Source organism: Peromyscus leucopus, chromosome 22 (genome assembly GCF_004664715.2).
Source record: "Peromyscus leucopus breed LL Stock chromosome 22, UCI_PerLeu_2.1, whole genome shotgun sequence".
NCBI lineage: Eukaryota > Metazoa > Chordata > Mammalia > Rodentia > Cricetidae > Peromyscus > Peromyscus leucopus.
Window position 1 is genome coordinate 5,802,472 of NC_051081.1, and position 17,230 is coordinate 5,819,701.

Sequence of the window (17,230 nt, forward strand, 5' to 3'; positions counted from 1 at the left end):
GAGGTAGTAGTAGGAGCATAACAGAAAGAGAAGATGAAATTGAAGCAGTCTGTATTACGGGAATGATCTTACAACATAAGGAAATGATAAAATGACATTAAAGAGTTTATGAATTAACCATAATAGATTAATCAAAACAGACAGTTCCACCTTTTGGAGTGAGGAAAAAGAATATGAGATTGAAGAATGTATCATGAATCTCCCATACTCCTTTAGATGAACCATTAATAAAATAAGTGTCTGCCTATGGAATGGGAGATTTGACAACTTTTATTATCACAAATTCAGCTTGTATGAGAAAATTTCATAGCTTGTCAACCAGCTAATGATTTCCTGTCGTTCTTTGGTAACCAACAATTAAATCTGAAAATCCAAAGAGTTATGTAATACTTCTTTTTCTTTTCTCTCTTCTCTCTTTCCTTCTTCCTTCCTTCCTTTCTTTCTTTCTTTCTTTCTTTCTTCCTTCCTTCCTTCCTTCCTTCCTTCCTTCCTTCCTTCCTTTCATCTTTTCTTTCTTTCTTTCATTTTTTGAGACAGGGTTTCTCTGTGTAACCTTGCCTGTCCTGGAAATCTTTCTGTAGATAAGGCTAGCCTCAACCTCAAAGTCTCACATGCCTCCACCTCCAAAGCACTAGGATTAAGGGCATATGCCACTACTGCCTTGGTGAGGTGTGTAACACTATTTGAAACTGAGTCAGTTGTAAAATAATACAGCAAGTATCATATCCATATAATGGTTGTCATGAATTCCTCTACTGATCTAATAATTGAGCAAGAAGAGTAATGTAAGCATTTGGTAATTTATGGCCCTTATCTTGTGAATAAATTGATTCCAGGGGTCTATCCTCTTGTGCTATAAGAGATAATTTAGTGGGACATTAACTAAGTTGAAAGGCAGTGAAGGACCCCCATGATACACAAATGTCTCTTTTAGTCTGGATTCAAATAGCTGCAGTTCTTCCCTTGCCTCTAGAAGTAAGATGTGAGAACTGTTTGATGCTGTCTCTCCTTCTAGAGTTTTAAACTCTTTGGTTAGTGCATAATTGGGTGTTGAATATTTTGATTTTGCAGCAATTGACTTGAAATACCAAGTGCATTTCAAAAGGCAGGAAAGGAATTGGTGAACAAATTCCTTTTCTCTGCATACCCAAGCTTGCCTGTGTTATACCACTGTTTTTTTCATAGGTTCTCCTAAGTTCTCCTCAGAAACTGGAGGGAATTTAAGTTAAATTATTTATCAAATCCCTCACCCTGTGCTTCAGGGCCATTTTCAGGTAATGGAGGATATCTATCTAAAAGAGGCTACAGTAAGAGACCTGGGACAGTTATCATCATCATCATCTTCGCCTTTGTGGTGAAATTTTTACTTTAGATTTTGCATAAACAGGGAAGATATTCTATTTTGCCTCATTTACAAATTTTAAGATTTGATAATCCAGTTTACTCATCCAAGGAATTTGTTATCTCTTCTACCTGATTAATATCCTCCTTATCTTCCTTAAGTATTTTGATAACAGTCTGAACTAATGGTCAAGAGACCCAAAACTGAAAGGGATCTTTTCCCTTGTTTATATGCCCTTTCAATATTCTTTAAGACTCTGTCCCATACTTCTTCATCTAAAGTTCCTTCTTCAGGAGAATAGGGATTATAATCAAAATCAACTTACAAGTAGTTGAATAGATATGATTTTAATAGTTATGTTTTTTCTTTCCTTAAAAAATGATGCATAAATCTGACATAATGTAAATCCTTCCTTGGTTTCTGCCTTATTATTCTCACTCACTTCCTTCTGTGAGGATTCCCAATCTCTTATCTCTTGGCTGATTCAGGTCCCTGTTCCAGCAATCACTTACCATGACTCTTGAGGTAGGGGAGCTGGTGCAATGGAACCAATACAAGCAGTAAACTAAAGCATTGTATAAGAAACAAATTTATGCAGAGTTGCAATTTGTACTCTGATGGATAAGAAAGATCACATGAGTAAATTTCTCATAAGTTCAATCTGTAGAAAATCACAAGGACTAGCCAAGCATGGCACTAATATGTTTTTCTGTAGAAGCATATAAAGATAATTTAACATTTAATGGAATAAGGAAAGCAAGCAATAATAAGTAATCTTAGGTCTATTCACTCATATCTGCTACACCTAGGAGGAACAAGAAAACACATTCCAAGAACAAACCCCTGTTTTGAAAAGAATAAGGTCACAAGACTCTTGTCTTGTTTTCTTAGTGTTCCCACAATACTCAGAATTCTCCTCACATGGCTCCATTCCTGGACTGTGTTCTCATAAAACACTGAATTAAATTAATTTCATTTAATTTTGTAAAATACTGATGAATATACGAAGAAAGTCCTTTTTACAAAACTGAATCATATATGTAATATATAAATGTATTTGCTTTATATATACTATATAAAATATAAAGATATGCATATATATCTTTATACCATTTGGATACCTGATACCCAAGAAGCCAGAAGACAGCATCAGATCTCCTATATGTGGAATTACACTTAATTCTGTGGTATCTCATGGGCAGGCTATGAACAAAATTTGGATACACACCCAAAGCAGTACTACTGAGTCATCTCTCCAGCCCCAAGTATGTCATTATTATGCTGAAGATGACGTTACCCCATTACTCCTCCTATCTTCTATCACTTGTAGGTGATAAAAGTCTGTAATACATGGTCATGGAAGGATTAAATTGATTTCTGTCCCACTGTGAATCAACTCTGCAATGCTTCTTATTGTCATTGTTAACACAGATGTCTTCCTGATGTGAATAAAGACAACAAAAGTATTAGTTGAGTACAGTCTAGATTACATTAGGAAAAGTTCCATACTATGATAAATGCTTTTTTTTCTTTTGATTTTTTTTTTAGGACAGGAACTCTCTAAATTGCCATGCATGTAGGGAAGAGGAGAGAGGCAGACCAAGAGGTCAGAAAGCTAAAGGATAGATGAAAAAGAACCAGATTACCAAAATGTTGGATTATGTAGGGAAGGGCATCTGGGGGAAGGGCAGCCCAGCTCCTGAGATGGAGAAGTTCAGGGTAGTGGTCAGGGTATGCCAGCCATACCCAGCAACAGGTAGGGACTGAGGGATGCATGGAGAATCTGGTGGACAATGTCTGCTTTTATATGTTAATTAGGTGACTCAACTGTTTGTCCTTGGTTTGAGACCTAACACCTTGTGTGTTAGTATTCTGAACTGTCCCTTGGGGGACCTACCATTTGGGGACCTACCCAGTGTCCTGATGTTATCTTATGTAAAGTCCCATTTAAGAAAAAACTCCTCCCCCTTCTCTCTCTCTCTCTCTCTCTCTCTCTCTCTCTCTCTCTCTCTCTCTCTCTCTCTCTCTCCCTTATAGGCAGAAGTAGCATGCACCTCCATATGGTGATATTTTAATTGTACTGAAATGTGATTTTATTTGTGTGTTAATAAATAAAGTTGCCTGGGGTTCAAACCTAATAGCAAGCCATAGCAGAAACTGGATGGTGGTGGTGCACACCTTTAATCCCAGCACTTGGGAGGCAGAGCTAGGCAGATCTCTGTGTGTTCAAGGATACAGCCAGCATGGAGACACACGCCTTTAATCTCAATACCAACCATAGAAGACCTGGAGGTCTGTACAGACAGGCAGTGACGCGGAGGTCATGTGGTTGGGTTTACAACCAATGAGAAGGCAGAATAGAAAGTCTATAAAATGGGAGCTGGAGAGATGGCTCAGAGGTTAAGAGCACTGGCTGTTCTTCCGGAGGTCATGAGTTCAATTCCCAGCAACCACATGGTGGCTCACAACCATCTATAATGAGATCTAGTGCCCTCTTCTGGTGTGCAGACAGAACACCAGAATGAATAAATAATAAATAAATAAATAAATATATCTTAAAAAAAAAAGAAAGTCTATAAAAAAGACAGACAGGAAGTAGCTCTCTTGCTAGAAGAGGATAACAACAGCAGTGAAGGGTAAGGTTTTTAGCTCTGACCTCCTGGCTTTCATCTTTGCATTGGCTCTGTGTTTCTTATTTAACAAGACCATTCATCTACATCTCTGTCAGTTTCCTGGGCTGCCTTTGAACTCACACTGACCTTTGAACTCATGATCCTCCTGCATTGGCCTCTAAGTACCTGAAACACATGCCTGCATCAACAAGTAAGGAATGTGAGGCACACAGAGGCTTAACTCTCTGTCACAGGACACACAGCCAGAGGTGTATGAAAAGACTAGAATATTCCTTGGATTGAGTGGGAATCCAGAACCTTCCTTGAGATAGAAAGCCATCTCCTCCCCATGAAGAGTGGGAAAAGCACCATCATCCAAGCTTCTTTGGATTCTAAATATCCAGAGAATTGTGTGCCATCCAGAGCAACAGGTGCAGCATGAGGCATTGTTTAAGAAGACCCAGAGGCATGTGACCCTGGCCTAGCTGTAGGATTTGTACAAAGTTCAAGAGGGCTTCCCAGTCCCAGAATCATGCCCAGGAGGCCCTGGAAAAGGACAAGGACAAGAAGGTGGGTTCCCTCCTGGCTCACTGTTGTGGCCCATGAAGCTGAGGTTACACAGAAATGAGGATCTTAAGAGCTGGCAAGGTCTTATGAAATCAGACCATTTCTAACACGGGAGTATGGGGCACAGAGAAAAGAGAGATTCAGAGATAAAGCTACTCTTGGTGTGATGCCAAGACTGGTAATTATAACCGTAGTAACCAAGTTCATCCCTTACTCTCTAATTGTCCCATTTGAAGTAACAGGCACAGACTGAGGAAGCCACTCACACAAGGTCACACAGTCACAAAATGAATCATTAGCCAGGATTTGAAGCCATTTTCCATCCACCATCGACCATTTTAACATTCTTTAAATTACATGTATTTATTAATGTGGGGGACAGGGCAGGCATGTATGGAGGTCAGAGGACAAATTCGCTGAATCATTTTTCTCCTTCGACCACATGGGTCCCAGGATTAAAAACCCAGGTAGAGACAGGCTTTGCAGCAAGTGCCTTGACCCCCTGAGCCATTTCACAGGGTCACAAATGGATCCTTTGTGTGTGCTCTTTGTGTGCATGTGCAGGTGTGGAGGTCAAAGGTTAACCTTAGACATCCATAAAATGAGGTTAAAATCCAAATGATGTTTATGGCTTCCTGGGCATAGCCAGGCAGCCTCAGTCTTTCACCTGATTGGCCAACAGATACCAGGGAGTGAACGGCTAATATGACGAAGTATTTCTGGGCCTGCAGGAAATATTAGGTCTTGTTCCTATTTGCTGTGAGCAGACAGGGTTGGGTGTCAAGAAAACTTTATTAATAGATGTCAAAATGTGATTTGGAATCCATTTAGGGCTATAAATAAATATACTTCCTTAGATCCCCCCCCAAAAAAAAATATTAGGGACAGTTTTAGCCACTGAGTTATACCAATAAAAGTCCCTAGTCAGCTTGGCTACCGGAGTGAATCAGTGACCCATTACCAAGCTGCCCAGTAGGGGTGCAGATGTCCGTGGTGCCTGCCCGGATGGGTGTGGCCACTCACTGAGGGCTCTCCCCCACAATATCACAGCACTGTCCAAAGATATCTTCATGCTGAAGAGTGCTCTGAAGGTGCAGCAGGCCTGCTCAGAAATCTTTGTGGAGGAAGCTTCTTTGTGGCCAGGTGGTAGCCTTGTAGCAGATGACTGAGGTACTGGCTCTATGGAGCAGGGGGCATGTGACGGAGCACACAGGGACGGCTGGCAGGATCTATGTTTATCCGTGCACCTCAAGGTCATTTTCCTGAGTCAGTCATCAGTGGACACTGAACATGGGATTTTGACTCAGGTACAGAGGTATGTAAGTGTGTCTGTCTGGCTATGGAAGGGCCTGCCCTTCCAAATTGTCTCCTCTCCTTTCTTCTACTCCACTCTACATCTTTGCTTTGAGGCAGGGTCTTAGCTGATACTGGCTGACCTCAAATTCATTATGCAGCCAAGGACGACCTCGAACCTCTGATCCCTCTGTTTCCCCTTCTCCTGTCCCCACAGATGGAGGCCCAGGAGCTTGGTGCTTTTGTGGATTTATATAACAGCCATCTCCTGTACGTCGACCAGATGAGTTCACTGACTCCTGATTCCATCTTGGAGTTCCCACTTTCCTTCAGCATTCTTGTCACTGCCTGAGCCTCAGTTTCCCCTTCTGTACTGGGACAGGCTTGTGGCATCTGGGAACCTCCCTGACTACAGGCCTAACTCATGGAGCATTAACAAACTTAGGCTTGAAGGGGGGAAATGCAGGGGTCAGTGGAGCACTCAATAGGTGCACCAGCCTGTGCCTCTGCTTGTGTCCCCTACCATCTCACTGCAGGGACACATGGATGAGGACATGCAGTGCAATATCAGTCAGATCCTGCAGATGCAGCAGTTGCAGGCTTTAAGGTTGCTAAAGACACAGCTGAGGTCTTCGATCTCCATACTTCACTTCTGCAATCCAAAGCCTCAGGGACAACTTCCCCAGGCTGTAGGATAATGAACGGGACTAATACTGCACTGGAAGGCCAGCTTGGCACTTTATCAATGCCGAGCTGACTTCATCACCCTACACTCTCAGCTCACTACCATTTGGACTTCTGATTCCTATCATTCCTTATCTGATATGAATCTCTATATGCCACCTACATTAGAACTGTCCACTCAAGGGTATAAGGTCACAGCAAGAGAGAGAAATAACCAGTGTAAGATAAGGGCAGGGATGAGACAAGGGGATTCAGAAGAAAGCCCGCTCTTCTAGACCCAAAACAGTTATGACAATAAACACAAGTGTAGGGCAATATGTATGGAAAACGGGGTATGGAGTTGTGGCTCGGGGGTGGAGACCCTGCCTATAATACCTCACTGAGTGCCTAGAGGCATGCCTTAGGGGTAGAGTCTCTGCCTAGAATTCTTGTGGGGTTAGGGACATGGACAGGTGGGAGCCTCTCCCTAAAATCTCCCAGAGAGGGGCTGGGGATGTGGTCAGGTGGGAGCCTCTCCCAAGAATCCTGCTTGAGGGGCTGGGGGCATGGTTAGGTGTGGAGCCTTATCACATCCCTAGAGTCAGTGGTACCTGGGACAATGGGATTCAGAGTTGAGGCAGACTAAAGTCACATGCAATAATAGCCAACTTTATTGACCTCCTCAGACAATATATATTCTGAGACCTAAGAAAGGTCACAAGAGTAAATTTCTCCTGAGCTCAAGTAGTATACAATCAAGCCACAAACAATGTGTGGCAAAAAGATGTTTTTCCATAGAGCCATAAGCATTTAATCACTGCATCGAGCAAGAATGGGTAATTAGAAGTAAATGCACTCCTATCCACTATACCTTGGAGAAGCAAAAAAAAAAAAAAAAAAAAAAAAAAAAAAAAAAAAAAAAAAAAAAAAAAAAACACCTTCCAAGAACAATTCTGTTTCTAAGAAACTGAGGTCACAAGACTTTGGCTTTCCTAGAGTGTTCTCACAAGCTCTCAGAATTACTACCTCACTATGTTCCTGAACTGTGTTCTGTCAAATATGAAGCAACTTATATGTGACCTACTAATCCTAATCTTTCATATTTATCTTCTCAACCCAGGTCCTCACACTGGACATCTTTACTTTTTGGCTTCTAATTTCTGTTGATTTTGACCATAGAATATTTTGGTGTTCTAATCCACAGGAAAAGACTAAAGACTTAGACTTTATTCCAACTCAAATTAAATGAATTTATTCTTATCGCTAGTAGAAGGAAGTCAGTGGTAGAGCCAATGCAATATGCCATGTGGCAGGCGGGTAAGTTCAGTTTTAAGGCAGATATCAGAAAGGTGAGTGTTACAGCTATCCATGGAATCCACAGCTGGGCAAGAAAATTGTTTTACTTCCCTCAGTTGTTCCACTTTTCCTGCTATATAGTAATAAAAAAAAAAACCAATTCAACCTTTCAAATAGCGATAAGTTTTACATAAGCAAAGGCAGCTATTAATATCTCATAGCCATTATCTTATTATTACCTCATGTGCAGGCTACTAGGTTCTCCCAGAGCATTGGCTCTGGCATTCCAGAGCAAAAGGTCAATGGCCCTTAAGTCATGCCTGTCTTCACATTAAGTTTCTTTACCTATCACAGGGGACCTGTGTAAATTATTACTCTGGTCTGAGAACTCTAATGATAGGCTTAAGTCAGTTCATTTCTGGGCAGGCAAAAATAGTGTCATCATTTTACGGCTGACTGACATGGCCTCACAAGACCAAACTGGGTTAAATTTTGGTGTTCTGCTTCCACCTCCAAATTGCTGGCATGATGGGCCAGTGTCACCACAGAAGGCTGAAAAAGCCTTAAAAGTTTTGGCAAAAATGGTGCAACTGAGACATGTGTGAGCAAGTATAGGTGTTCCTTATTGAAACTGCTGATGCCTAGTGATGTATATCCTGTGACATTATATGTTGGAAGTCTGTGATCTGCTTTTTGATTTTGATTTTATAGATTACAGTTAAGAGATTGCCAAAATCTCTGAAGAGACTTTGAACTTTGGACTTTATAACATTGTTGAGACTATAATAGACTACAGGGACTTCTGAAGTTGGACTAAATGCATTTTGAGTTATGATATTAGTACAAGCCTATTGGGACCTGGGGGGAGAATGTGTGGTTGGAATGTAATTGGCCCCCATAAACACATAGGAAGTGGCTATTAAGTGGTGTAGCTTTCTTGAAATAGGCATGGCATTCTTGAAGGAAGTGTGTCCCTATGGGGAAGAGTTTGAGATCTCATATATGTTCAAGACATGCCCATTGTCTCAGTTCACTTTCTGTTGCCTTCAGATCAATAGCTACCCAGAACCATAGGGACATGGGACAATGGAGCCTAAAAATGAGGCAGACTGAGGAATCGTGAAATGTCCAATTTTATTCAGAGCACCAGACAATTTTTACTCTTAAGGTTAAGAAAAGGCATATGAGTAATGTTCTCATGAGTCACAAGGACAAATTGTCTCTGGCAAAACAAGTTGTTCCATAGAGGCATATGAAATATAGTTTCAGTGTTTAATTGAATAACAAGACCAAGCAATAATGTGTAATCTAAAGTAAACTCACTACTATCTGCTATACCTGAAAGAAGCATGAAAATACATTCCAGAAACAATCCTGTGGTTTGAAGAAAATGATGTGACAAGACACTTGTGCTCTTTAGTTGGAGTGTTACCATATGTACTCAGAACTCCACTAACAATCCTTCATTCCTTGACATATTTCCAATTACACAATCTAATTAAATTTTAAAAATAACATATACATGAAGAAAGCCCTTTTCACAATATGGAGGTGCATATGCACACACACACAAACACACACACACAAACACACACACACAAACATACACAATCATGCCATTACACCAAGTGTATATGTGGTACCCAAGGAAGCCAGAAGAGGGCATCATATCTTCTCAACCAGGAATTATAGGTAGTTTTGAGCCATCTAATGTGCATACTAGAAAACAAACTTTGGTTTCCAACAGCAGTAGTACTGAGTCAATTCTCCATTACATGTATGTGTCATTATAATGCAAAAGATGAAGTGAAAATGCCCACATTATTGATTCTGTCTCCTAACACTGGGAAAATGATGGAAGTCCCTGCTATATGGTTATCAAAGGAATGAGTGGACTTAAATCCCTCTGTAAAGAGACTCAGCACACTGCTTCTAATTGTTATTGGTAACACACTTCTCATGATGTTAAAGAACTCAGCCAAAGTTTTGGTTGAGTACAGATATTCCAGATTATATTAGGAAAAATTCTATAATGTGACATTTATCTATCTATCTATCTATCTATCTATGTATCTATGTATCTATGTATCTATGTATCTATCTATCTATCTATCCATCCCTCTACTTATTAGAGACAGGATCTCTCTACATAGCATGGCAGTCCTGAAACTCATTATGAGGAACAGGCTGCACTAAAATTTACAGAGTTCTGCCTGCCTGTCTGCCAAGTACTGGGATTATAAGCATTCACCACTATGGTCAGCTGAGATATGTTTTTAAATGACCTCTCTTTGTGAACCATTTGATATGTTCTCTATATTTTGGTTATTTTGTTTGTTTACTTTCATCTTTTTCAAAAATTTTAACACTGTGTATACACCTGTATCACGGTTTGCATGTGCCAGTCAGAGGAACACTTATAGGTGTCTACTATCTACTTCCTCCATGTGAGTACTAGAGATCAAACTGAGATAGTCAAGTTTGTCAACAAGTGCCTTAAACTGGTGAATGAACTCACTGGCCATTATTTTGGTTTTGAAAATATTTATGCATGTGCTTGTGTGGGGGTGTGCATATGCCACAGTCCATGTGAACTATTCTGAGGCAAACTTGTATGGATAAGGTAGGGCTCCCAGAAAATGAACTCAAGTCAACAGGTTTAGCAGCAACCTCATTTGTCCACTTGAACTATTCTCTGGTATTCATTAGTATTCCTGTGAAAGTAGTAAGAACAAGTGTTTAGCCCTCAAAATAAACTTAACAAAATATGGATGACACTATGAATAACATGCTCATTTTAAAATGTTTCATAATTCAAATTTCCTCTGTTCTTCTATCCTGTGATGACAATATGGTTACAATTTCAAAATGAGACAATATTTTATTGATGGAATGGTTCTACTAATCTTACTTGAACACCAAAGGAACAATTCAGTGTGAGAAAAGTGTTATGAAAGGTTTTCCTATATTTATTAATTCATGGATCATCTTTCCAGTATGAATTTTTCCAGCCTTTGAAGAGACAGTAACTTGCAAAAGCTTTACCACATTGACTATATTCATAGGATTTCTCTCCAGTATGACTTTCTTCATGTGTTTCAACATTTCACTGATATGCAAAAGCTTTACTGCATCAAATACATTAATGAAGTGTCTCTCTCATATGATTTTCTCCATGATTACAAAGACTACTGCAATGTACAAAGGGATCAGAGACTCGGGGAAGGAACTCCCCGCCCTATCCCTAGGAGGAAGAGTTTGGGGTTAATTGGAAGGGCATACCTGGTACTCTTGCCGCCATGCTCCTCACAATGCCGATAATTGAATATATGAAACTATAAATTAATGGTTTCTGCTGGGCAGTGGTGGCGCATGCCTTTAATCCCAGCACTCAGGAGGCAGAGCCAGGCGGATCTCTGTGAGTTCGAGGCCAGCCTGGTCTACAAAGTGAGATCCAGGACAAGCCCCAAAGCTACAGAGAAACCCTGTCTCAAAAAAATTTTAAAAAAAAAATTAATTATTTCTTTAAAATACTTGCTCTAGTTATGTCATCCCTTCAGAGCTATGTAACATTGGACAAGAAAGAAGTTGGTATCAGGGAGCAGGGTGCTGCTGTGACAGGCCAGACCATGCTGCTTGTTGGTAGAATGTGATCTTTGATGCTTTGGATTAGGAAATTGGTTCAATGCTTTATGTAAGCCTTAGTGGGCCATAAGAGGAGTGTGGAGAACAGTGGTACTGCAAGAAATGTAGATTATAATGGACCTGCTCAAAGGTTTTAGAGGAGAGTATTAGTAAGTGGCCTAGAGAATGTTCCTGTGATACTTTGGCAAAGAATGTGGCTTCTTTGTGCCCTGATTCTGAAGAGGGCTAAATTTAAGAAGTTTAGATTAATTGCCTTGACAGAAGAGATGTCAAAACAGCCTAATATTGACTGTTTCCTCTGGTTTTTAGTGGGCACTCTTGTGCAGAGTTATAATGAAAGGCAGCAATCTGATCAAGGAAAAAATGGTATACTTTTGAGCAGAAAAGGAGACAGCAAATATAATGAAGCTAAGTCTGATGCACAAAAATATAAAAAATTTAAAGAAAAGTCTGATGATAAATGGACTAAAGGAAGTGGTGACCTCACAGCAAGAACCCACTTAACTAGTGGATTCCAAATTGTGAAAAGGGATTAAAGAGAAACTTAAGCAGGGAAGGCAAACATCAGTAATGGAAAGCTGGTGCAAATGTAACTGAAGGCGGCCGTCAAGTCCAGCCCCAGCAAGCAGCAGAACTTGGCAGATTTGGCTTTGGTTCTGGCTTTAAAGTCAAGGATATTGGAAAGGTGTTGTGGAATCTCCCTCTGAAACAGAGGACAGCTCCTGAGGCCAGGCATGTGTAAGGGGTTTCTCTCCATGGAAGTCCAGAGAAACCATTTCCTGAAGCTGTCAAGGTGACGCATGTATTGTGTTGGAGACTCCAAGAAGATGGAGAAGCCAGAGTCATTAGATACCTGCCAAGGAAACCTGCTAACAGGGTGTGGAACCAGTCCAAGGCAGAGAAGAGTGTTACTTCAACAAAGCTGAAAGGAACTGGAGATGTGAAGTGTGCTTTGACATCAGACATGGAGATACAGAATGTGTAGTCTGCCAAGTTGATTTTTTGCCTTGCTTTGTTCCAGTATTTCCTCACTGAACTTCCAATCCACACTTTTGTAATGGTAATATTTATGCTGGGAAACTACCCTTTTGTAATGGGTAATGTTGAAGTATGTGATTTGTTGCTGAGTGGCCCCTATAGGCCAGTATGTTTGAATGTTTAGTCATGATAGAATGCTTTGGCGGGATTAGAAGGTGTAATCTTGTAGGTTTTTTTTTTTTTTAAAGATTTATTTATTTCTTATGTAGACAGGAGAGGGTGCCAGATCTCATTACAGATGGTTGTGAGCCACCATGTGGGTGCTGGGGAATTGAACTCAGGACCTCTAGAAGAGCAGTCAGTGCTCCTAACCTCTGAGCCATCTCTCCAGCCCATCTTGTAGGTATTGATGTGTTCTTTTCGAAGGGGATGTGCCACTGTGGGTGGGCTTCAAGATTCAAGGTCCCAAGGCAGGCCAAAATACTTTCTCTTTCTGCTACCTATAGATAGGATGTACAGCTTTGAGACACTGTGTCTGGTTATGCACTGCCATGTTCCCTGTGATGCCAAAATGGACTAAACCTCTAAAACTATAAGCAAGCCTTGCTTAAATACTTCCCATTATAACAGTCCCCATGGTCATTGCGACTCTTCACAGGAACAGAAAATTGACTAACACAGATGCCAACACTTGACTTTAAAAGAAGATAAAAATAACTAAAGCACACATAGCTGCCCACTGTGTAATGATATATTGCTGTGGTTGGTTTAATAAAGAGCTAAATGGCCAATAGCTAGGCAGGAGGTCCAGTTGGGACTTTCAGGCACAGAGAGGAAAGAAGGCAGAGTCACCAGGGTCGCTAACTAAATTCAGAGGGAGTCAGGAACAGAATGAAGGAAAGGTAAAAAAAAAAAAAATCATGGGGTAGGACATAGATTAGAAGATATGGGTTAAGTCGGGAGGTGGTGGCGCACGCCTTTAATCCCAGGACTCGGGAGGCAGAGCCAGGTGAATCTCTGTGAGTTCGAGGCCAGTCTGGTCTACAGAGTGAGATCTAGGACAGGGACCAAAACTATAAGGAGAAACTCTGTCTCAAAAACACAACACAAAACAAAACAAAAAAGATGTGGGTTAATTATAAGAGCTAGTTAGAGACAAGCCTAACATAAGATTGAGCATTCATAATTAATAATAAATCTCCATGTCATTATTTGGCAGCTGGCTGGTGGGATAGAGAAAGATTTGTTACAGATAGCAACATTGAATTTTAAAAGACAGTAGGATCTTTCCTGGTAATGAGAATACCATTGGTAATAAATTATATGACTCCACCCTGTGTAAACTATTAGCTGTTAAGTGCTGTATGCTCACACACAAGCCACAGTCAAATGTCCCATGTCTCAATCCTCTCACCAGACACAAGTGAGCCAAACAGGTTTGCACCTACCAATATGAGGTTTGCCAAATTGGAAATTCCACTGGCTCAAGCTAACCTCTCCAATTGTACACCCATCAGTTGGTTTTCCTTCATTCATTTGATATGAAGTAGCACTTGCTGGTAAAGTACACAGAAAGGTACTCACTGTACCCAAAGAACCTCCTTTATAACAGAGACTGGTACAGCTCACTGACTTAATTTGAAACAAACTCTAATGTAGCTATTGCCTAGACTGTTTCCTCCTGCACTGTACACAATAAACTATTTCTTCTATATCTGGTCTCAAATGAGAAGTTGTGCTGCCCACACAAATCATTTTGTTACAATAATTAACAGCCCACTGTGTGACTCATGGGTTCTATTAGAATCATCTGATGCTACAAACATTTAATACAAGAATATAGGAGGTTGAGTCATGACAAGAAGGTCAATGCCCTGTGTGACTACACATGGGGATAAGGAAACATGAGTCATCATAAGAGACCTTGTTTCACAAGTATTTTTCTGAAAAGCTGGAGTGAAGCTGTTATGGATTTAATGTGCCTTACCAATGGTTAATCATTCCACACACATAGAGCTTAGTAAAGAATAGCCTCTTTAATAATAACAATTCTCCAGATTTACAAAATGTTCAAGAGGATCTGTCCAGGAACAGATTTGCTAACTCATATACACCATAGGCTTAGGCATTGCACATATGCTATAAATCTGGAGAAATGTTACTTCCTGACCTCCTGCAATCATGGCTTGCTCAGTTTGCTTTTTTATACAACTCAGAATCACCTGCCAACGGTGGTACTAATAGCATTGGAATATGCCCCATTAAATAAAACATTAATACAAAAATACACTAGAGATTTTCCTACATGTCAATTTGTTGTTGAATTAAGCAGAGTCCCAGTATCTAGGGTAAACTTTAGAGTGAATAGTTGTTTTCAAGAAGTACTTTGACCATGAAGAAATCATTGTGGAAAACAATGATTGTTTTCCATGATTTGTAGAATTATTGTTCTGAGAGGGCATTACAGCCTGTACATGATTTTGGTCAAGACTCTTCTAAGTAATGACACTCAAGGATGGAAAGGTAATGTATTATTGATGTACAACTGTGAAGGAAGACAGTCCAGTGCCATCTATCCTATAGTTTTAAATAGATTGGTTAGTGCATAATTAGAGATTAAACATTTTGATTTTGCTGAAATTGCACTGAGAATTGCACAGTTCATGAGGCGAGGAAGGAAAATTGGTAAATGAAATTAACCATCCGACAAACTCTCCTAAGTTCTCATCAAAATGGAAAGAATTCAAGATTAGATTGATTAGTAAACTATTCACCCCATGCTTCAGGATCTTTTTCAGAAAATGGAAGATATGCTGTCCCTAAAGGAGGCTCCAGTAGGGAGCTGAGGGAGCTGGCACCTGCATCCTTGTCAGTAGTGCTTTGCTCTCAATTTTGTCTGAACAAAGAAATTTACCTTTCTTGCCTCTTTTACTGATTTTAAACTTTGGTCATTAAGTTTATATTCATTCCAAGAATTTGATATCACTTCTTCATGATTAACATCCTCCTTAATTACTGTGACTGCAGAACATGTTAATGAACAAGTGACCAAAGTCAAAAGGGATCTTGTCTCCTTCTTTATGTCTTTTCATTTTGCTTTTGAACTCTGTCCCATACTTCTTCACCTAAATTGCCTTCTGGAAACCATTAAAAATAATGTGCATGCAACATAATGGTTGTACTTTTAATACTTGTGCTCCTTCTTACATTTAAAATGAAGTACTTGTTCTCTGGTTTCTGCACCACTATTCTCACTCACCTCCTTCTCTGAGGGTCCTAACTCTCTTGTCTTGTAGCCAATTTCTGGTGCCTGTTCAAGAGCTACTTGTCACCGTTGTAGAGAGGGAGGGCCCAGGGAGAACTGTGCTGATAAATCAGGCACACTAAAAACTCACACAAGAGCCTACTTTATTCAGAGTCCCAGATAATTTATACTCGGGAGGTTAAGAAAGATTAAGTGAATAAAGTTCTAGTGTGTTCCAACTGTATACAATGACAAAAAACAATCCACATAATAAAAAAATGTTTTCCCACTAAGGCATATAAAGCATAGTTTAAGTGAAGAAAAACAACAATAATGGGTAATATGAAGTAAATTCACTCCTGTTAAATTGCAAAGAACACGAAAACATGTTCCAAGAACAATTCTGAGTTTTGAAGAAACTTATGTCACAACTGTCTTGTCCTGTTTTCTTGAAGTGTACACACAAGCACTCAAAATACTTCTCACATGACTTCATTCCAAGTCAATATTCCGACAATACACATGAACAAAATTAATTTTAAGAAAAGAAACATAGCATATACATGAAGAAAGCTTTTTTAAAAATGTGGAGTCTATCATACACACACATATATACATACATAAAGATACATGTATATGTATATAGTCACCTTTATCATTAATATATCTGGTACCCAAGGAAGCCATAAAAGTGCATCAGACCTCCTGGACCAGGATTTGCAGGTACTGCTGAGCCACCTGATGTGGGCGCTAGGAACTAAACTTAGATGCCCAACAGCAGCAGTGCCGCTGAGCCAACTCTCCAGCTCACAAAGATGTCATTATATTACAGAAAATGAAGATGCTCCTGACGCTTTACTCCTTCTGCCTTCCATCATTTGCAGGTGATGAAAGTCCCTGCTACTTGTTCAGTGAAGGATTGAGTGGATTTCAATCCTTTTGTGAATGGACTCTGCACATTGCTTATTTTAACTGTTAACATAATTCTCTTGATGTGTTTGACTGCAAAAAAATAACTTAGCTGAGTAGAAATGAGTCCACAGTGTGCTAGGGAAAGTTCCACAATATGACATATACTTTAAAAAAAAATGTTTAATATTCTTTTAGATGAAAATGTGTTTTGATAGAATGCATGTCTGTATGAGGGTGTTGGATCCCCTAGAAGTAGACCAAAGTGAACAAAATCAAACAGATCTTTTCTCCTTCTTTATGTCTTTTCATTTTCCTTTTGAACTCTGTCCCATAGTTCTTCATCTAAATTGCCTTCTTCTGGAAACCATTAAAAATAATGTGCATGCAACATAATGGTTGAGCTTTTAATACTTCTGCTCCTCCTTACATTTAAAATGAAGTACTTGTTCTCTAGTTTCTGCATTTAAGGTCATTATGATCTTCTACATAGGTGCTGAGAATTGAACATGCATCCTGTGGAAATGCAAGCATCTTTCCAGATCCCTTTTTCGGATTTTTTTTGAGAAAAGATATCTATATATACCTAAGGTCAAACTCAATATCAGGTGATCAGGCTTAGCAGCAATCACATTTACTGATAAAATTCTCTACCTAGTATTTAATCCTCAGAATGAAGTA

General features: G+C 39.7%; 1 protein-coding gene across 1 annotated transcript in view; it reads right to left on the bottom strand.

The window, feature by feature from the left end:
- LOC114684907 (zinc finger protein 431-like) overlaps positions 1 to 17,230 on the bottom strand; it is a 75,670-nt gene that overhangs the window by 29,101 nt on the left and 29,339 nt on the right. The gene's annotated exons all lie outside the window — the stretch shown is intronic.